General features: G+C 40.1%; 1 long non-coding RNA gene across 1 annotated transcript in view; it reads left to right on the top strand.

Moving 5' to 3' along the window:
• The first annotated feature begins 5068 nt into the window (after nucleotides 1–5068).
• The window catches only part of LOC132007319 (uncharacterized), a 34985-nt gene continuing 16651 nt past the window's right edge, over nucleotides 5069–23402 (top strand). Inside the window, exon 1 of the long non-coding RNA XR_009401305.1 lies at nucleotides 5069–5132. This is a non-coding gene — a long non-coding RNA (uncharacterized LOC132007319). The remainder of the gene's footprint in view (nucleotides 5133–23402) is intronic.

Raw genomic sequence — 23402 nt, 5'->3', positions numbered from 1 at the left:
AATTCAAATTATACTGGGCATCCTGTAATTTTATCTGATAGTCATAAGCCGTGTTTAATGTCAGAAAGCAATGGAACAATGTCTGCAAATTTCTGCAGGAAAGAAAATGGTTCTCAAGACTATTATACCCAGCTAGCTGATCATTCAATTAAATAGGCAACAGGCAGATTTGAGACAATCAGGGAATAGAACTACTCAATGAGGAAATTTTCTTAACCATGTGGATGATCAAAATAAAGAGCTTGGGAATAGAGAAGCCACAGTAAAAAGAATGCTGAATCTGGAAAGTTCTAAGGCAGTTTGATTTAGCAGATCACACATTGCCATCCACTTTCAAAGTCTCTTCCTCTCTCAGTCTACCTTCCACTGGTAGCATTGACCTCAGGACAATTTCTTCACATTGTGACCTCCAGAAGCTCTAGACTGACCTTCTACTAGCTTGACAACCTCTGTGGCAAGAAGATGCTTTTTCTGCAAAGCCTTTCCCGAAAAACACCAGGCCTGATCCTCATTTGCTTTTGTTGGTTGGACTAATGAATGAGCCCATTCATCACTGGATCAATTATCATCACCATATAAGCAGGCTACTATTCTTACTGGCTAGACCGTATCACATGGCACCAGGGGTGGGGTCAGCCCCACAACAAATCCCTGAAAGTGGAAGAGAAGTGACCCCCCCAAAAGAAATTCAGGGTGCTGTGGCCAAAAGAAGTGGAATGGATCCTGAGCAGACCAGTGGAGCCCCTATTTTGTTGTTTCCCCAACTAAAGTGTAAATACCTTGAGAATAAGAGTTCTGTGTTGTACGTCTTTTTATCTCACACAATGACTACTTCAGTTCCTTATTATAGTGAAGGTGCTCAAAAATATTTATTAATTTCTCTTAATATAAATTTATTTGTGAAATGAGAAGCTGGGAATACTTGAATTCAAGGTGTGTCCAGCTTTAATAATGTTTTATGAAAAATTCCATGGGAACATATCATGTGGGGTGCTATAGGAAGTGGTCTTTTTTATTTACTCTATAGTAAAACATTTGAATAGTTATAGTATAGTAGGTATAGTTCACAATAGAGGTTTTCAATTGCAGAAATGCCAAAAGTTTTACAAGGTCATATTGGATGACTGTAATCCTGTAGGTTTTTTTCAGGTCAGTGATTCACGATATGAAGGAATAATTTTCCTAATTATGCACAGGTCTTTTCTTAAAGTTCATTTTTTTTGGTTGAAATATGTTTGCTTCACATCACTTCTAAGGTTCTAAATAATAAATGAGAGTCTTAACTTGATCCCTTCTCCTCCCACTTAAGTCTACTTCAAAATTCAGTTTTGATGAATTACTATCTCCCATTTTGCTTAGCCAGAAACTCTACTACCTTCCTTCCTTCTCTCCTCTCCATCCAATTGTCCACCACATCCATTAGTTCTACTCCCTAGACACATTTTAGATTTCTCCCCTGCTCTCAATTCTTACTCCCATCTTCAGTGTCATGGCTCAATTCCTATAGTTACTTAACTGCTATCTCTTCTATTGTGCTTGTCATGTGAACATATGATGGTAAGAGAATGGGCAGCAGCCAGTTGGCCTCATTCAAAACCTAGCTCCCATACTTACTCTGTGTGACTCTGTGGGAGTTATGTGACCTCTCTGAGCCTCAGCTCCCTCTTCTATAAAATGAGGTTAAAAAGAGCACCTCATAGGGTTATTGGGAACATTATGTGAGATAAAACATGTAAAGCACTTAGATCAATATCTAGTAGTGAGCAACCAGAAGAATTTTTAACTACTATTATTTTCATTGGTATTGCTTTTGTTTACAGCACCTTAAGTGGCTGATTCCTCCTCTATGCTGGGCGCTCATCAACAGTGGAGTCCTATCACCATTAGCAGTGTTTTTAGTATTTTAATTACTAGCTCCCTGCACAGAATAGGGGCATTTCGAAATCTAGTTCAATTCATTTCACTTGTCAGAATAAGACAGTTGTACACAATAACCACTAGATGGAAGCAAAACCTTTTATAAAATCAGTTCTTAACCAGAAATTGCTGCAGTGTAGGAAGATCTTACCCCTTTTGTCTCCTTATTTGCACGACCTCATTGTCGCCAACAACAAAATAACATCCTCTTCCTCCTGGATAACAAGAGCTGCAACAAGTGTGGCTCATAAAAAGGTCCAAAACTTTGTAAAGTGAACTCAACTTAGCATTAAGATTTTGGAGAACCTTTGCTGCAGAATTTAGAAATTATTAGTCAAAAAATGCTGGAGATATCACTGAACCAAAGCCAGCTTCCATCCAGCCACACTTACATAGTAAGACTCTCTGAAGGCTCATCAGGGGAAAGAAGTAGACTCCCACCTCTGTGCCCAGTGACAGCCACATAATGACCAACCGTCCCTGTGAATGACACGGTGCTGTGGATGAACAAAGAGTTGTTGTCTTACTATCTAGTTTGGGATGGAGGGATTGCCGGTATTCAACGGCAATTACTGGATTTACTTTCCTCTTTGAGGGTTTCTGTATTTCATCTTCACATAAGGATCTGCCGTCTTTCATTTGCAGTGAAGGGATTTCAGTTCTTTCTCCCTTGCTTATTTCCAGGGGTCCTCAGCCTTTTCTCTTCCCACGCGATTCCCATGTATGACATCGTCACATCAGTGACACCTCCCTTTACATCAGTCATTACTGTCAGCTCAGATTTTCAGTGGAGGAGGGGGCTGTGCATAGAAGAAATGGCCCTAACCTCAGATTCTGTTGAGATCCCATGAGCCCTTAGCTTTCCCTAATTAGCCCTGTCTTACTGCCCATTAGCAGCAACGAATTGATACTCTCTTAGAGAAGGACTTGCTCTCCCTCATACTTGTAAATATTCCGGGACTCTTTCACTTTCCTACTTTTCTCCGCCCCCCTTTTCTTTTCCTCCCTTCCCCATCTCCCATTCTCTCTCATCCCTGTTTCCTCTCCGCCTTAAAATTCAAATTATGTCTGTGCTACGATGCAGTACTATCTTAAACATCTAACGAGAGAACATCCTTAGAATATAAATTGATCTCAAAAGTGAGAGAAGGGAGTTTTGTTGCATACTAAATGTGTGATATCTTTGTAGGAAAATATTATTTCCACTTAAAAGCAAAGCTCTGTTATTGCTATCACCCGCCCCAAATTGAATGAGCATCAGCTGACTGCACAGCAGAGACAAAGAGCAAAGACCCACTTAGGATCCGCTCAGATCACAGGGATGAAAAAACGGCTTCGGTTCTGGTCTCTGTTTTTCTTATCACAGTCTCCTTCCAAGTGCAAAGAGGTTGCACCGGCCTGCTCATTTCTCAAACCGAATCTCTGTCCGAGATTAGACTTCCCTAAATGTAGCGCAGAGCCTTAGCAGCTAGGATTCAGGTTATCGCAGAGGAATTCCATTTCTCGCGATGCCCTCTTTTCTTCCCACAGAGCGGCCAACCGAGAAACGCTCAGGCAAGGAGCAGAAAGAACGAATTTGGGTTACCCTCCTGTGATCACAGCTGTTCTGTTCGCCCCAGTCACTGAACAAACACGCGCTGACCAGGTACTAAGACAAATGAGCTAAAGCCATCCCCAGCACACGGTTATCCTTAAGAAAGAGTTTAATGAATCTCAAAGGAGGGCAAAGCACGTTTCTGTATTCCCCTGAGGCAACATGAATTCTGCGAAGTATTTCGGTTTTAGAATACAGAGATGGAGAGCCAGATTCTATTCCCTAGCCGTGTTCTCACCGCCTGGCTCAAAATGTACGCACAGCTACAGACGGCTGCCTTTGCTTCTCCCAAGGGGCTGGTGGAGATTCTCCAGGGACGTGGGTGAAGTGGTGGTGTGATCTTCCTTCCTGGTCTCATTGCTGGCCTGGCTGCTGCCTTATGTAATATGGTCTGTTTGCTGATGGGCTCCTGCTGGATTGGCTCAGAGTGGGAACTGCAAAACCTGGGTGCAGCCCCGTGAGCGCTAGACTCAGGCAGCTGATCTGATTTTGTATTTCTCCTGCACCAAGAGGTTAAACTGAGCATCGCTAAGGAATTAAACGTGGGTGCTTGTGCACAGCGTGGTGAGGAATGATTTGCATGAATAATGGAGGCAGTTGAGGTGGTCTGAATTAGGAGTGGGTGGGTCGGTGGGGAGACTGAATAAGGAAGAAAAAGAATTGTGAGGGAAAATTCTCTTGCTACCAGCAGCTAGTCATAGATCATTGGAATTCGTTCCTTATCAAATGCAAGCAGGAGCCAGGGGACAGAATATTGCTGAGTGGAATGCCTAATAAAGGAGTTGGCTTTCTCTCCTGCCCTTTCAATCTAAATACCGAAGGAAAGATATGCACCAGATTGCAGGCTTTTACAAGGAGGCAAAAAGGTAGAAAGACAAGACCCTTCAATGGAGGATTTTCCACAGTAAGGCATAGCGTATTGTGCTGTCTTTAAAGAAAAAAATTCCTCATTCGTATTTAGTCAAATCACTTTTTAGAAGTATCTCTATTTGCTCTGGAATTCTTGTCCATTTTTCCAAATTAAAGGGACCTCACGCTACTTTTGACTATTTTGGTAAGAGTTTAACATACATAGCCCCAATCTTTACACTGCTGCCCTGTGGAGTTGCTTTATTTTCGCCTCTCCATAAATATGCCCAGCAACAAGGTATTTGGAGAGCTCCCCAAGTAACAGAAGTATTTCCAATCTCTCTTGTGCAAATCTCCATAAGAACATAAGTTACATCTCTCAGTGGGTCCTCCATATCCACTAACTTATGACTATAAAGTTGAACATTAATGAGTTATCTATAGACCTACTCTCCCTCCAATAAAAAATTCTTTTTGGTATGATAATTTTGTTTACGTCCCCTGAGAGCCCGTCTTTACCTAACTTTATCACCAGAGGGCGCACTTTCACAGAAAATACACCAGTCCCCTGCCCTGACTTCTCCCTTCCCCTCCCATTTGCAGGACGAAGAAGCAGGTTTTATATTCGGAGGTTTTTTCAGTTCAAATTCAAGTTCTAGAACTTTGGTTTATTATTAGACTGTTCTCTTACTTGGATGGAAGGGAAGAGAGAAAAACAGGTCTGTCTGCAACCATTGTGTTCCACCCCAATTCGGGGATAGCCTCAGAAACGGTGAGTTTTCAAAGATAATCAAAATGAGCCTGACTGGTTATGGATCTGAGAGCATAGGCGCTGGCCTCACTAAAATGACAAATCGCCTCATGTTACTCAAGAAGCCACAGAAGATTCACACCCACCCTCGCCTCCCCCAGGCCTTGTCCTTTTGCAAGTGATTTGCCATCCCAGACAAGTATTATGTAATGATGAAGCAGAGCCTGGAGCTTTGGCTTGTTATTTCTTTCGGAGAAAGACATTAAAAAAAAAAAAAAAACTGTTATTATAGCACTCTCCTAAATGCCTGTGAGAAAAACATTTCTGAGAATTGTCAGAAATGCAGAGCAGTGGAACTGATCAAAATCTGCATCAGTGCTAAACACTGTGACCAGCTGTGATTGCCCAAGGGGGCAGTTTGAATGAAAAGACGCAGTCTGGTGGGGTGAGTGAAAAAGCTACAGATCTAAAGTCAGAGAAACCAGGGTCTCATCATAGCTGGTGGCTAACCAGTGAGCCGAGTGTCCTTAAGTTAGTTACTGCACTTCTCTGGACCCCAGTTCTGCAAGCTGGTGATTAGACGATCTCAGATTTCCTCCCATTCTAACCAGATATCCTTCTAAGAACAAGTATAGATGACATTATCAGTTTGCCTTCTCATGGTAAATACAGCAGCACCCACTAAAAAAATCAACCATTTTTCATGGTATTTTCATATTTCAGGCCTTCTGCAGTACCCCCTATTTCACATTTATGAAAGTAGCCCATTATTTACCAAGAATTTCTTTACTGTTTATATGGCAGTGGGTCCTGGGCCATTGGGAATGCTAGAAAGGCACCAGGGAATGCTAGAAAGGCATCAGACTTAGGTTTGGGTCCTGGGTTGGCTTTTTATTTGCTATGTGACCTTGGACAAGTTGTTTAACCACGTAGGCTTTTGATTTTTTTTTCTTATTTTGGGGGGAGGCAAAGGAATGGAAGGAGGAAAAACGTTGGAAGGCAATTTTGAAGAAAATGATGAAAGCTGACGTGACAATAACTTGGGAATTACAGGAAAGAGAAGAGAACTAATTTGAATCTCCCCTACCTGTCTGAGCCTGTCTAGAACCCTCTTTCCCAGACCTGGCTATTGTTAATCTGAGCCACTTGTCATTCCATCTGTGTGAGTGGTGTCTAAAGCCTATAAATCTTGGGACATGTAAGAATGGGTGCTTCTGCTGTGCTGATGGACATACGCACGGGCTTTTGATTTTTAATCTGCAAAACTCTCCTAGGGTTATAGTGAGAAATACTGAGCTAGCCTGATGGCTGGGTACACTGTGTTCCATGAACATACTGGAACTCTTGACTATTATTACTATTTATCATCCCTACTAAAACATCCAACCTATAACATTATTTAGAGCGTTATTAACCCCAAAGAAGGGGTTTTTAGCAGTCTTGGTTTTGTTTTTTCATTAAGGAATTTAGAATTGTAAAATCTTGAATGACTATTTAAAATCTTAGCTTTCAAAGAAATATTGTCAACCACTGACTATTATTGTTCTTATTTTCCCTCCTCAAGGGTTTTTTTTTTTATTGTTGTTTGTTTGTTTCTTTTCAGACACAGGATCCTGCCTTTGAAAATGACCTCATGTTGGTCTCCAAAAGTTGGAATCTGGAGACTGAGTATCTAGTTTTTGAACTCCTAGGGAGATAGTATGAAAAATCTTTTATCTTGGGGGAGGGTACAGATTTCCATAGTGTGGGGTAGTGCTGGCAGGTAGAAAGTTCTGGTGTGCCATGGTGGGTCCCATTGTTTCTGGAAGTAGTGGCCCCAAAGGGGTCATTTCTGTATCTCCTTGAAAGTTCATAGTGCTCAGCTGGAGACAGAAAAGAGAGAATTACTGAGGAAAAAAAATGGTGAAAACCAGGGCTGAGAAATCCCAGTTGGTTAAGCTAGGTCTGGAGGATGGTGAAAGCAGTATAACTAAAAGAATGGGTTCAGGGAATGGGGTTTTTGCTCTTCCCCCCTTCTTTTGGCCCCAGGGCCATATGCATGTAGGCTCTTGGTGTCCTGCCCACATCCTTCGGTGCTCTCCTCTGCTTGCTATAGGCTGCTTTCTGTTGAACATCTGTGACTCTGTCTGAAGGCTTTTTCTGACTGGGGAGCATACCTTGTGCTCAGAGCAAGCTACGAGTGCTGCCAACAGCAGCTCTTAACCAATAACTAACGTAAGAGTTTGTGCAGAAATGTCTCAGTTGCCTTGCCTACTGGTTGGATTAAGTCTGAGGCATGCTCTAGGCTGTCTCCTAGAGTTCCTCGGAGGATGCACATCTCTCATTGGCTTCCTTCCCTTCTCTGTATACAGAGCACTGACACTCTAATCCTTGTTTCTGGGTCTGCTTTTGAGAGAACCCAACCTACTATACCAGGTATGGGCTTCTATTTCAAAATTTATATGGGATTTTCTGCATACAGAGCATGCGTTATGGTGCCATGCACCTTTAGCTCTGAAAGTGGGTGCTTTTGCTGATTTTGTTACCTCAGTTCAAGTTCTTTAGCCCCTTCAAGTTTTGATTTGCTTGTCTGAAAAATGAGGAGTGTAAGAATGCCTAGTTGGTGGAGTGATCTGATGATGGATTTGATTATGCACATGAAGTGCCTGGCACAGTGCCTGGCACACAGCAAGTCTTAGTTTTCAAAGAAATATTGTCAACCACTTACTGTTATTGTTCTCATTTTCCCTCCTCGTGTACATAGGAGAGCTCTTACGCTGGCTGCCAAAGATGTCTCCTAAGGCTACTGTGGAAATCAGAGGAGAAAAATGATTTGTAGCCTTTTCATTCTCATGGCAGAAAAGAATTTCCTCAGGACCATTAAGCTTCATTTTTAAAAAATGCTACATGAGCAGGAAGAAATGGAGACCCCCACACACAGTGCCAGTGAAAATGATATGTCCCAGTTGGGCTCTGAACATGATAGGTGTTCAGGTGGGAACTAGAACAGTGAACAAAGCAGCATCTGAGGTGTTATTTTTAGAAGCTGGAGAAATGCTGGGGAAGGAGTAAGAGGGGAAATAGGCAGCATTTCCGTAACACATTTCCAAGGAGCTCTGAAAGGAAGTCTTATATGTAATAGAGTTGTTAACAATTGGGATTGAAAGCCTAAAATAGAAATAAGAACACTTAGCCAACTTGGGACGATTTTGTTGGGTCTGCTGTAGAATATTAGGTTTAGAGAAGCCGTATGCAAGGATAGGTAATATACATGGAAATTAACATAGCATTGTTATTAAATTCATGTTTAATTTTGTTTTAACTCGTACTAATGATTTTTCTCCATCCTATGGATTGAACCTATCACCCCCTTACATGACAATACTGGCCTTCCTTGCATCTCTTCTTTGGCTTCCCTTTAATAGAGTAGCATTTTTGCTGCTTACTACCTTACTTACTACCTTACTACCTCCTGCAGAAGTTCTATCTTTCTTCATATTTCTTCTTCTATTGGAAGCCCCAGAAACTCTTTACTTTGACTTCTGGGGCTAGAAAGACAAATTGGGTCCGCATCACCAAGCGCTTTTGATGTTATTGTCTTTACAGCCTATAGAAGAAGTCAGTGGGAGTCTTTCGGGAGGAAGTCATATTACCTACTGTGTGTCTCAGGAAGATATTAATAACGGTGGCATCACTGTGATTCAGAGGAGGAGAAACTGGCCCAAGATCAGGAGGCTGCTGGGATGGCTTGGGTGCAAGTAGGCCAGAATATAAACTAGGCAGAGTAGAGCCACAGGGGCAGAAGTGATGACTCAGAGATGCCTGCAGTACTAACTTGAGAGAACCCTATGACCAACTGGATGTGGGGAATGGGAAGAAGAGAGGGGCTTGAGATGGCCACAGGTTACAGAGGGCAGAAATAGAAAGCAAGGAGTGGGGGTGGGAGAGGTAATAATTCTATCTGGATGTGTGCCGCTTGGCCATTTTTTGAAGCTATCCCAGTGTACAAGCAGAGATGTGAGTCTGAACTTCCAGACAAGGACAGAGGAAGTGCTGTAGATCTGGTAGTCTTCCCCCTAGACTTGGTAATGAAATTGTTGGGAAAGGGAGTGAGTAAGAAAAGGAGAGGTTTGGGCAAAATCAATAGGAAAATCCAGTATTTAAAAGGCTGCAGATGAGACTGAGAAGCACTCTGAGAGGTCGAAAGAGAATGGGTGTAGACTCAGAGAAGAGGTGTTTTAAAAGGAGGGAGCTGCTGAACAGCATGAGAATGGCAAAACCATCATGTGAGATAAGAACCAGTCATGAAAGCCTACTTGAGGTGGCGCGTTGGTTACCAGCAAGAGTGGCTGGGTAGGGGTCAGTGTGGAAATCGGATTGCAGAAGGCTAAAGAGGAGATGAGATGGGAGAAGGGAGAGAGAATGAAGCTGAACAACCTCTCAGAGGACTTTGATAATGAGGGGTCACAGCTGAACCCAAGCTAGAAACAAACCAGGATTGCTTCTGTGTGTAGAACCAGCTTCTATTTTGACCTTTGCTAAATGCTGATTTGGTCCTTTTGTCTAAATCTGGCAAGATCCAGAGAGAGGCTGGAGTATGGCAAAAATAGGATCAAGAACCCCCCAGACATGAGTCCTGCCAGGTACCGTTACAATGAATTGTTAAAAAAAGTAGAACAAGAGAATCCAATCTACATTGTGTGAACCACATTTCCTTTTTTTTTTCTCATCACAGAGGGGAAGAAAATATAATCTTGTCCAAAATGCTCAATTGTGTAAGCAGGGATGTCATTTGCATACACAGTCCAGGTAATGCTGTTGGGAAAATAACACCTGAAGTCTTAATGAGGAAATTTAAGCAGATGTGATGAAAGAATTGAAACTCATGCTAGCCTTTTGCAGTCACTCAGTTGCAGGTGTGGCAATTTCTTCTTTTATATATGTGAAGAGAATTTAATGACTAAATTTTGACAAACAGGCGGGTTAGGTGTTGGGGTAGTGGGGAAGTCTTTGACTCTTTAAGAGCTAATGAGGAGAGTAGAAAAGTACACACTTCTTTGGGTACACATTACATTCTAGAGGAAATATTGGTTAATATATATTATATATATATATATATATATATATATATATATAATATATATTTAATTTGACCCACAGTTTTAGGGTGCCTGTGATGTCACCATGCTATTAGCACCAGGGACATAAAGAAGAATAAGATACAGTCTCTTTTCTAAATTGGATAGATCCTTGCCCTTGATGTCTAGGTCCTAATCAAGTCAAATCTAGTTTCTAAAAAGTCTTGGAATAAATCATAGTAAAATCTTGTCTTAAAAAAATTGCACCTGGACAATGATAATCAATGGCTAGCACAGCAAAAAGAGCAGCAACTGGCTATATGCCACCCCTGATGAGAGTACAAAATACCATCTATGCAGTTTCCTTGTCAAATATCAAACCAGAATCTGATCAAGCCTCTAGATTTAACTACCAATTTACAGGGGACAGAGAAACACATTAAATGATACCATAGGGATGCAATTAGCAAAATCCAGAATATCAAAACTCTAAGGACAAGCAACAGGCTTTCTTCAACAACAGAAGTGCATTGAAAAATGTGTGTGTGTGTGTGTGTGTGTGTGTGTGTGTGTGTGTGAGAGAGAGAGAGAGAGAGGAAGAGAGAGACAGAATTAGAAGCTAGAAATTATGTCTCAAAAGACCTATCTATTGTTGAAATAAAAAAGAAATGGAGACCAGCCTTGAGAATTCCCTGAGCAGACAAAAGTAGTTCATTCATATAAACAAAGCTTAATTTAGCTTATTTTGCAAGGTGAACTTGACCCCACTCATTTCTTGCTTATGCCTCTGGAAACCATAAGCAAAGCTTAAACTATTTCCCAAGTTGATATAAGGTAACCACTGACCAGTTCCCCTATCATTCAAGAAAATTCTAGTTTCATAAGCAATCACTGTGAAGAATAGTCTGCTTTCTCACTATATAAGCTGCTTTGTAACAATATACCCCAGAACCTCATTCCATGTTCTGGTTTGAGTGCTCCCAGTTTACAAACTTTTTGGTGTGTATATGATAATCTTTTACTAATTGCTACCTCAGTGATTTACTGCTTTTGCTTTTGCTATTTTTGAACTTTTGACACTACTAATTACAAAGTATGGACCTTATTTTGATACTAACAAAAATTGTAAAAAAGTACAAGATGGGGGAATTTGAATATTTATTGGATATTTGACCACATTAAGGAATAACTATTAATTTTTTAGTGTTATTTATTTCAAAATAATCTAAAAGGAGAGGGGATAGGAATAGGGGTATGAAACATGTGAGTTGGTAACTTTTTAAACTAGGTTATAGGTGCAGGGGGGTACCTTTTAACTTCTGTTTGTTTAAAAATTTTCCATAATAAAAAGTTTTTATAAGTTGGCAAGAAAAATAGGTCTAGCATCATTCAAGATGATTAAATTAAATTTAGACCATTTTCCCAATCAACATACTAGTTGTAGAGCTACTATGTGGCAGGGAGAAGGCACATTTCCTTCCCATGGCTTGAATGGAGACATCACTGGCATCCTTTTATCTGTTTTTCCTTTCATCTTGAAGATGTTACTTCAGATGGTGATGTGAATTTTGGCATTGAGTGGGCTGAGAGCAGTGTTACTGTATGACAAAACAAACTCAGAAGCAGGGAGTATGAGGAAAAGGGGGGATGCTCTTCCTTCCCATTATCCAGAGCTGTCCTCTCATCCCCTTTTCCTGGGAGACCGTTAGAGCCTTTAAATACAGTGAGAAGGGACATTCCAGCCACTTAATCTTGGGCTGAAGATGTTTACAAAATAATAGTAATGATGATCATTTATTAAGCGATTTCCCACACACTAGAATGTGCTAAATATTTTACACATAGAGTCTAGTTCATTCCTCCCCAAACTCTGTAGATATTATAGAAGTTATTATTATTAACCTCTAATACACGTGAAGAGGACACATGTTCTGTGCAGGGTCATACTGCTGGTGGCAGAGCCAGGTTTCTAACTCCAAAGCTTTTGCTCTTTACTACAACACCATATGCCTCTTACCCTTTCTTTTCTATATCTTAGGAGTTCTGATGACGACAATCCAACAGATTTAGAAGGTCACCGTTGCTCTCATTTTTCTACTTTATATTATTTACGAGTTCTCCAAATGCTATTTCAGTAGGGACTCTGGCTCTTTAACCAGAAGCCTCCAGAAGTTTGGTATGGTGCTTAGCCATTAGGCACACATAGCTTGCCCTTCGGATGTGAATTTTCCAAACTTGTCCTTAGCCGAGCACGGGGCTCACTCCTCTAGAGAAACCTGTGAGTTGGTGGTCCGCTCACAGTGTCCAGGCTTTGGAAATCTGGCCAGATCTAAATGGGTACAGAATTATCAAGACTGGGTACCTCTGTTGTGCAAAATTGTCCCCCATCACCTGCATTTGAATCTTTGACAACATTTTACATACTTGCGTTTATAGAATAAATCTAGTATGTTCTCATTAGAGTGATCCTGTATATGTGTCTGGTGGCAATGATAGAGTTTAGAATGGGGGCTTTGGAAGTAGCCAGGTCTGGTTAATACAGACAACTTAATAATAGGTCTATGGTCTTAAGCAAAATATTAAATTTTTCTGGGGTTTAGTCAGTTTATCTGTATAATGGAGACAACAGTCTAGTGCACTATTGTTGTGAGGCTGAAAGGGCACAGCATGGCACCAAACACATAGTATGAACTCAATAAATGGCTGCCCTTGTTGGCTTTAGTGTTACTCTTCAGTATTCTGCTTGTTATTTCCTTGGCTTCTGGCCAATGACTTTAAGTTTGAGAACTCTCTCTGTGTAAAGAGCCAAATGGCCAGATGTCAGGTCTGGGGATGGAGGACAGGGTTGGGGGAAGTGAAGAGGAGAAAGGATGAAGATAAATTTAAGATAAATGTTAAATTTTAAAAAGTGTAGTTCAGTAACATTGTGGATTTGGATTTAGCCAAAGAGAGCCAATTCAGACGTGAAGTTCTCTCCCTTCTTTCTAAGCTATTCCTTAGGAAAGTGGAACTGCCACCCTCTACGTGAGTATTTTTTTAAAGATTTTATTTATTTATTAGAGACAGAGAGAGCACAAGCAGGAGGAGCAGCAGGCAAAGGGAGAGGGAGAAGCAGACTCCCCACTGAGCAGATACAAATGCAGGGATCCAAAGGGGGCACCTGCACCCCAATGTTTATAGCAGCAATGTCCACAATTGCCAAAAAAGAGCCAGATTTCCACTGACAGACAAATGGATAAAGAAGTTGTGGTATATATATATACACATATACATATGTATATATATGTATACACACACACACACACGCACACATACACACAATGGAATACTACTCAGCCATCAAAAAATGAAATCTTGACATTTGTAACGATGTGGCTGGAACTGGAGGGTATTATGCTGAGTGAGGCAGGTCAATCAGAGAAAGACAATTATCATATGATCTCACTTATATGTAGAATTTAAGAAACAAAACAGAGGATCATAGGGGAAGGGAAGGAAAAACAGGCAAAATGAGAGAGGGAGACAAACCTTAAGAGACTCTTAATCATAGGAAACAAACTGAGGGTTGCTGGAGGGGAGGGAGGTGGGGTGATGGGGTAATTGGTTGATGGACATTAGGGAGGGTACGGGATATAATGAGCACTGGGTGTTATATACAACTGAAGAATAACTGGACTTTACCTCTGAAACTAACAATATGCTATATGTTAATTAACTGAATTTAAATAAAATAAATAAATAAAAGTAAAAAAAATAACTACAGTGGCAGTGCAGACACTAAGGTACAGCTAAATGAGCCTGTCCAAGAGAAATAATTTCCTGACTCATGAGTTCAGAAAAAAACCACTATTTTAACAATACATTATTTTATTTAATTTGTTATGTTAAATGTGTGTGTGAAATTAGAAAAGTACAGTATTATAAGTAGACAATCTGATTACTTCATCTACGGGGCTACAAGTTTGTTATTTAGATAGGCTCCAATCTGTGGGAGACAGAATTTTCTCTTTGGAATACTAAGGAGTTGCTTTACATTTGGGCATATGAAGTAAGGAAACATCTTGGTATATTAAGGGGAAGATATAAAGGAACACAGGACACTAGTTGAGATGAGCAGTTATTCAAGGCCTGAGTATTCTAGAAAAACAAAGGCAGCATAATGTGAGGTCAAGAGCATGGACCTCAGGACACGCTTGGTTGGGTTGGAATCTCTGCTTTGTCACTTACCAGCTGGATGAGGTTGGGTATCTTACTCAATTTCCTCATGCCTCAATGTCCTCACCTGTAAAATAATAATAATAATAATGTTTATCTCAAATGTTGTTGTAAGAGGGCCTGGTATATTGTAAGAACCTATGTATCAGATAGATCAGTAGATAAATTGAGAGATAAACCCTGTGTCTTTCCCTGATACAACTGGCCTCACCCAGGAAGAATTTGTGCTTCTGTTACCTGGTCTCTGTGTTCAAGGATATCTGTGTTTCTTTGTTGGCTTATTTGTTTCTTTGCTTTAGGACAAAAATAATTTCTTTTGCAATGGAGAAGATTGCGGATGTGTATGCTGCTGATAAGTTCATGCAAGATGGGGCCTGGGGATAAGGAGGGGAGTTGTGTTTCTGGAGTCAGACTTGAGCCCCCACAGTTCCAGTGGGCTCTCTTTAAAGGAAGCGATCTCTCCGCCATCTGGGGGCTGCGTCGCAAATCTCTGTTAGCCTCTGCTCTAGACACGCTTTCTTTATCAGTGTGTTGTCAGAGGGTTGTCCTGTGGAAAATACGGAAAGCTGGCCAAAGTGTGGGCTGGCTGGAACACTCATATACTGCTGGGGGTGGGGGGAGGGTCAAATGGTACAACCACTTTGTAAACCTGTCTGGTAGTCTCTGCTAAAGCTGAGCAGATGCCCATCCTGTAGGCCAGCAATCCCATTCACGGGTGTCTATGCTTCCGACAGAAATGTGTACATGGGGTCACTAAAAGGCATGAACTTGAATGTTCATGACAATACCGCTCATTATACCCAGATGCCTGTGAACTGGGAAGTGGATAAATGCATTTTATAATATTCATACAAGGGAATACCGCAGAGTGATGAGAATGAACTACAGCTCGGCACCACAGTATCTGTAACAAACATTATGTTGAGCAAAAGAAGACAGACACGCAAGAATACATCCTGCATTATTCCGTTTAGATGAAGTATAAAAAGAGGCAAATGAATTTATCATGCTGTGAGTCAGGATAAAGGTTACGCTCAGAGGAGACTAGTGACTGACAGGAACAAAAGGAAAGGCTTCCGGAATGCTGGTAATATCCTTGTCCTTGACCTAGGTGTTGGTTCCTGGGGTGTGTTCAGTTTGTGAAAATTCTTGGAGCAATATACATACGATATGTGTACTTTTCTATGTGTATATTAGACTTCGACAAATGTTTCATTTTTTAAAAAATTATTCATTCACTTGACAGACAGAGATCGCAAGTAGGCAGAGAGAGGGGGGAGTAGGCTCCCCGCTGAGCAGAGAGCCTGACTCGGGGCTCGATCCCAGGACCCTGGGATCATGACCTGAGCTGAAGGCAGAGGCTTAACCCACTGAGCCACCCAGGTGCCCTTGACAAATGTTTTAAAGAAGGAACATAGTTAACTTTTCACATTTTGCAAACTGGACATTGAGTGTGTAGAATAATTAAAGCAGCCACAATCTAAGCCTTATATTCTACTTTCTAAATGGGTTTAATTTTATGTGCTTATGTCTTGTTTCTCTAATTAAATTTTAAGGTCTTTGATAGGGATGACCATGTCCCGTTTTTCTCTGTATTCCTGCAGTGGAGGAATAGTGTGTGTACTTATTAAATATTTGTTCATGTATCAAGAGGAAATGCAGTCTTGCCTAGCTACCTCGTGGAAGGGTCTGGTTTTCATGTCCAATGGTAGCAGAATCTTTTAATAATTTTGTTCCTTAATTTAAGAGTCTTGGAATAGTGTGGCTATTTTGAGCTCTTAACCTTGTGTTTTAGACAGTCTGATGTGCCAAATGCTTTGACTAAATTCTCCTGAGGTAAAGTGCCAGTTTTGGAATAGATTTTCTGAGAAGCCAGCTTTGAGCACTGGCAGAATGGAGTGGCCGACCGCCAGCTGAGAGTGGGAAAACTTGCTCTGAACTTTGGTTGACTACCTTGTTAACTTATTGTGCTATGGGTGAATTCTCCCTGGTTCTCCAGGGCTAGGAGGGAAAGGAAGAGAGAAAAGGGGCAGCTTATTTGGGGATTAAGTCACTGTTGGTGAAATGAGTCAGCATGTCAGCTCAGCCATAGGACAAAGTCTCCATAAGTGAGCTATAATTGGAGAGAAAATTTACATTAAACTGAAAGCAAGTACTCATCCTCCCCCTTAAAGTAAAAACAGATCTTGGTGGAAAAATTTTATACCATAAATAACGCACATGAAGTTTTTCTTGTTAAACTGTGGGGAATCTATAGGTAGGAATTTTTTTCAAATTAATTTTTTATTTTTTATAAACATATAATATATTTTTATCCCCCTGGGTACAGGTCTGTGAATCGCCAGGTTTACACACTTCACAGCACTCACCATAGCACATACCCTCCCCAATGTCCATAACCCCACCCCCCTTCTCCCAACCCCCCTCCCCCCAGCAACCCTCAGTTTGTTTTGTGAGATTAAGAGTCACTTACGTTTTGTCTCCTTCCCAATCCCATCTTGTTTCATTTATTCTTCTCCTACCCCCTTAAGCCCCCATGTTGCATCTCCACTGATATGAAGAAGTGTAGGAATTTTTTTTTAATTGTTATTTCCTTTTTTTTCCCTCAGATTTTGCTCTGAAAATAAAATGGCTGGTTCTTTTTATTTATTTATTTTTTAAAGATTTTATTTATTTATTTGACAGAGAGAGATCACAAGTAGGCAGAGAGGCAGGCAGAGAGAGAGGAAGGGAAGCAGGCTCCCCGCCAAGCGGAGAGCCCGATGCGGGACTCGATCCCAGGATCCCGAGATCATGACCTGAGCGGAAGGCAGCAGCTTAACCCACTGAGCCACCCAGGTGCCTGGCTGGTTCTTTTTAAAACAACATGTAGAAGAATCTTTCCAGACCATAGGTTACTAAATATTTATGCTAAAAAAAATGCAGACAAACACGAATTTTTATGACATCTGTAATTCTTTTAACTGATTCTAATTTGAGATGCTAATGTGATTCTCTAGTATAATAATTCTCCAGTTGGAAACTCAAAGCTAACTGCCTGCTTTTGAACTCAGATTGTAGGAACGGCAGAAGGAAAAAGAATGGTGTCCTGAGTGACTCTGTGGAATTCTGCCCTGATTTCTTAGTTTGACTGACATTACTTTGGGGGATATGGAGCTTCCCTCACAATTTACTATTCTTTGTCTCTTTCTTGAAAAAAAACACACACACACCCCTTGAAGTCAGAATTAGTTTCATCAAAAATTCAGCTGAAGTTAGATTTCCTTTTCTGGGATCTGGGATAAATTTGTAGAGTGCCAAAATCTTGAACGAACTTCTAGGAGTCTGGAAAGTTCCGGAAGCCATTAGAGAAGGCAGAGGAGTCTTGCAAGTGTAGAGTCAATTTGCAAGTGTGCGTGCCTTCTCTTTTCCTTCTGGTTCTTCCACACCCAGAAAGCTCGAACCCTATAGTTCTTAGGTCAAGGACTCAACACTGATGGAAGGCAACTGTTCCTCCATTCAGAAAAGGAAAACTGCAGCTGATTTAAAAACACTTATTAAACTCACATTGATTTATTCATTTTAGGTAAAGTAGGAGAGACTTCAATTATTTTTTACTCTTTCCTGAAATTTCCAAACCTTACCAGACTTGTGCCCCAAAATATGGCTGATTTTGTTGTAGTCACAAGCATATATTTAAGGAGCTATAATTTTGTAAGTTGTCTTTCAAGACAGCCTATTGTCACCTCTGTAGTCCCAAATGCTAATGAATGAGGTGGTTGTGTGTTCTGGTGAATACTTACTGAATACTTATAAAGCAAGAATCTGACAAATGCACCAATTTAGACAGTTCAGGGCTCTGAATGTTCACCAGTTAGTAATGAACTTCTGGTTTTGTGGGTTTCATAGTAGGTGAAAGTAGGGTGTGGGGACCCAGTGTTCCTAAAATTATCAGGGTAAGGAATTGGGAGCAACAAGATATCTAACGCACCTTAAGGAACAATCTAGAGTCTACTGGTGTCATGTTTGCCTTTAAGTCCCTACCCTGTGATGTCAGAAGGAACCCAGCCCCAGGTCCCTGGAATGCGCTCACTGTTTTTGTTTCCTGCCATGCCTCTCTTCTACAGCCCTCTCTCTTTTTTCTCTTTAGTCCTAGTCTTTTCTCAAACTTCCTTCACCCACATTCTCTCTCTCTCTTTTTTTTTTTAAAGATTTTATTTATTTGACAAGAGAGATCACAAGTAGGTAGAGAGGCAGGCGGAGAGAGGGAGGGAAGCAGGCTCCCTACTGAGCAAGAGTCCGATGCGGGGCTCGATCCCAGGACTCTGAGATCATGACCTGAGCTGAAGGCAGAGGCTTTAACCCACTGAGCCACCCAGGTGCCCCCCCTCAACATTCTCTTAATAGAGTATGCAAGTATCAAGCAGCTTCAGAATCATTCAGATAGCTTCATAATCTAGGTTCCTTAATTATGAAATCAGATGCCACAGAAATGTTTCCCAAAATAATTACCAGATTAGATGGAGTTTCCCTGCTACCTTTCAGATTTAGATGAGATTGACACCCATTCCCTGCCATGAGCATTTCCAAAGCAGGTGACCCTCACAGTCCTAGGGAGTTTCAGGATTGCTATGGACCAGTAAATGCCATGTATTTGTCATTCTTCCTCTTTCTGAATGAGAATGTCCATTATGGTGATCCTGTCTCATTCCACCAGTTAGGGTGTTAATTCCTACGTAGTCAGAGAAGATGAGCAAACTTTTCTGCAAAAGGTCAGATAGTGAATATTGAAGTTTTGTGGGCCATGTGGTTTCTGTAGCAACTACTCAATATGCCACGATAGCATGAAAGCAGCCATAGACCACATGTAAAGGGTGTGGCTATTTGCCAATAAACTTTATTTAAAAAATGGGCTCAATTTTTCCTACAAGCTGTAGTTTGCTGCCTCCACACACATTTTGCTTTCCATCCTGAGACTCCTGTTATCAGGATTCTGTCACTTTAAGTCTCAATATCACTTGACTTTTATTTCACATTTTTTTCCCTTGTCCTTTTCTGTTGTTTTATGGCAAAGTACTCCAATCTGATTTCTAGCTTAGTAATTTGGTCTTTGGCTGGGTCCATCCTGTTACATATCCTAGCTATTAAGATCTTTATTGCTATGATTATATTTTTGACACTTAACATTTTCACTTGGTTCTTTTTAAAGTCTTCTTTTATTGCTTCATAATTCAAATAACCTTCCTTATCTATTCGAAGATATTTAATAAGCTGTCTGTTCCAGTAGTCCTGGTTCATATGGTATACATTGTTTAATTTGCTCTTTCTTTTGTAAATGTTGTATTACTCAGAGATAAAATTATTTTGACCAATGTGCTCATGTTCCTTTGGTACCAGATACTGTGTCTAGTAATGTATATTTGGAATAGATGAAGCCCAGGCTCGAGGTTTATGTCCCTTGTGATCACCATAAAGAGAGAAAAGTAGATGAGCCCAAGTCTGGAAAACCTCAGAAACCACAGAACTAATGCTGATCACCTCCATTTGCTACCACTCCACAAGGCAACTCTTTTAATCCTTCTAAATCCTTTAAGAAATACTTAAGGAAGCCACACTGGGAGGTGATGGTCTCCTAAACTACTGGGCCTGGGAATTTAGGGTGGAAGAGGAGAGGAGTAACTGCCTGTGTGGCCCTGGACAATCCGTACCTGTTTATCGACTCCTGATTGCAAGAATGCTTTTGGGCTACCTCGAGAGAACCCCATTGACATTGGCATTCTAGGCTGTTTCTACCTTTTCTGTGTAAAGGGACATGATCATATTGGGAGAATGTGGAAAAAGGTTAGGATAACTTAAAGGCTCTTCCTCAATCTAATTCCTGCTGTCCACTGACCCAGGCTGCCACCATTCCTGAGGCACAGATTCACGACTGTTTCTAGCCTCCCAAAGCAGTGCAAAGAGGATTTTGTTGTTGTTAAGTCCTTACTTCCATCCTTTCCTATCATTTGTGAGGTTTCTCAGTGGTTGACTCTCAGGGCATGGGGCCAGCAGCCTGTTAGCTGTTCACCTTGTCAATGACCAAAACCTCTCTGAAGCTAACTTTTATACCCACTTAAAGACCTGTTTGGCTAAATAATTAATTAAGGGATGTGTAATAGCTACATTAGTCCCTCCTCCAGAAGAAAACTTGACCTATCGTTGGTAACTAGGAAGGAAAAAATGGGGAAAAGGAAAGAAAGGTCCTAGGGGGATGACATAAGATATGATATCAGAAGTAAGTCTTAATACAAGAGTAATTGTAATCAATGTAAATGTTCTACAGTCACTATTAAAAACTAAAGAACATTGTTTTTTTCAAAACAGCATTTTCATTTTTTTCCAGAACGAATGAGATCTTGCCATTTGCAAAACGTGGATGGAGCTGGAGGATATTATGCTAAGTGAAATAAGCCAGGCAAAGAAAGACAACTTCCTCTGATTTCACTTATATGTGGAATCTAAAACAAAACAAATCAGAAACAGACTCATAAATCCAGAGAACAAATTGGTGGTTGCCAGAGGGGAGGGGGTAGGGGATGGGCAAAATAGATAAAGGGGATTAAGAGTTATAAACTTTCAGTTACAAAATAAATAAGTCACAGAGATGAAAACTGTAGTCAATAATATTGTAATAACATTGTATTGACAGATGGTGACTACACTTACCATAGTGAGTGCTGAGACATGTAGGGATTTGTTTAATCACTCTGTTGTACACCTGAAACTAATGTAACATTGAGTGTCAACTATACTTCAATTAAAAAACCCCAGAGAACATTAAATTGAATTTAAAAATAAGATTAAACAATATAGGACCTACCTAAAAAAAAATAAAACAAAAGGGTACAGAAAGACTGAAAATTTTAAAAATGGAAAGACATATCAAGTAGCTGTGAGCCAACAGAATCTGGGAAACCATTCTCAATATTTATAAAACAGAAAAGCAAAAAGTCTAGGGGATAAAAAGTCTTTGTATAGATGGAAAAATTAAAACAAAATCAGAAGGAAAAAGGAATCATGAATATATTTGTATCTAAGAACATAGCTAATATATTTGTATCTAAGAACAAACTACTCATAACATTATGGTGTTTAAGTACACCCCTTTCTAAAATTTATAGACCAAGCAATAAAAACAACCTGAGACATGGGAGGTCTAAATATACAAACTAATAATCTTCAGCCATTAGATAGTAATTAAATTCAACTTGACACATTCTTTTTTTTTTAAACATTTTTTTAAAAGATTTTATTTATTTATTTGACAGAGAGAAATCACAAGTAGATGGAGAGGCAAGCAGAGAGAGAGAGAGGGAAGCAGGCTCCCTGTTGAGCAGAGAGCCCGATGCGGGGCTCGATCCCAGGACCCTGAGACCATGACCTGAGCTGAAGCAGCGGCTTAACCCACTGAGCCACCCAGGCGCCCCGACACATTCTTTTTGAGCACATTTTAAAAAACTGACATTGTAGTAGGCCACAAAGGAAGCTTCAATAAATTTCAAAGTATCAATATTAAAAACCTATGTTCACCTACAATAATATAATAAAATGAGAATATAAAATAAAATAATTGCTTAAAATTCCTGTGAGACTAGAAACTGAATAGCATACTAAAACCCCCTTGGTTAATAAGTAAAGGATTGAAATGAAATTCAAATGAAGTACAATGAAAACACTACTTGTCAAATTTTGTGGGACACAGAGCAATGTCCTTACTTAGAGGGAAATTTATAGCTTTCAAAGCATTTATCAAGAAACAAGAAATGTTGAAGTGAAATGAGCTACACTGTTAAGTCAAGAAGGTTTAGAACTATGGATAAAATAGAGGCTAAAAATGAAAGAGCATAATGAATAACTCTTAGTAATTAAATTTGAAAACCTTTTTTTTTTTTTAAACCTAAATGACTAGATTATTTTCTGAAAAAAATTTTTAAAATGCTAAAATTCACCTAAGAGATTGGTGAAAAAGAACAGGAAACATTAAAAAACCTTATGGCAGGGGCACCTGGGTGGCTCAGTGGGTTAAGCCGCTGCCTTCTGCTCAGGTCATGATCTCAGGGTCCTGGGATGGAGCACCGCATTGGGTTCTTTGCTTGGCAGGGAGCCTGCTTCTCCCTCTCTCTGCCTGCTTCTCTGTCTACCTGTGATCTCTGTTAAACAAATAAATAAAATCTTAAAAAAATTAAAAAATCTTATGGCAATTAAAACTCCCTATACCTTTCCAGGACTATATGTTTTTATAGGTAATTTCTACCAAAGTCTTAAAGGAATAGTTCATTTTTATTTAGATAAGTTGTTCTGGAAGGTAAAAAACATGTCCATTTTATATTATGAGGCCAATGAACCCTGGTTCCCCAAACTGGACATGGGAAACAGAGGAAAATAAAATTGTTTACAGGCTCGCTTATGAATGTTGATGCCAAAATTCTAATGGAGGAAAATAATACTCTTTTCTCAACTGATGCAGAAAATGCATTTGATAATTCAGAAATCTTTTACAAGTCCCCACGAACCAGGAATAAAAAAGAATTTTCCCTATTATGGGAAAGGTTATATGCCAAATCCCTAAAGCACATACTATATTTAATTGAGAAATCTTGGAGAAACCTTAAAAATCAAGAACAAGGCAAAGATGCCTCCATCCAACAACTTTGGACCTACAAAGTTGTAAGAAAGAAAAAAATCAGTTTATCAAAATTGGAAGGTAAGCCATAAAACTACCAGTATCTGCAGATGATAGAAACATCTACCTAGAAAATCCAATAGAATCAGGAAACAAGCTTGCTAAACACAAGGTCAATAGTGAAATCAATAGTGTTTCTCTACAGTAGCAGTAACTGTCTCAAAATAACTTTCATAAAAAGATACCACTTAGAACAGCAAAACCAAAACACACTCAAAAACAAAATACCAAAAATGCACAACACAACAAAACAAGAACCCAGGAAACACCTCTAAACTATGGCTTATGGGCTACTCCAGCCAACCACCTGTTTTGTTT

This window comes from Mustela nigripes, chromosome X (assembly GCF_022355385.1).
Source record: "Mustela nigripes isolate SB6536 chromosome X, MUSNIG.SB6536, whole genome shotgun sequence".
In the NCBI taxonomy this organism is placed as follows: Eukaryota; Metazoa; Chordata; class Mammalia; order Carnivora; family Mustelidae; genus Mustela; species Mustela nigripes.
This window is presented reverse-complemented; position numbering and strand designations above follow the sequence as displayed.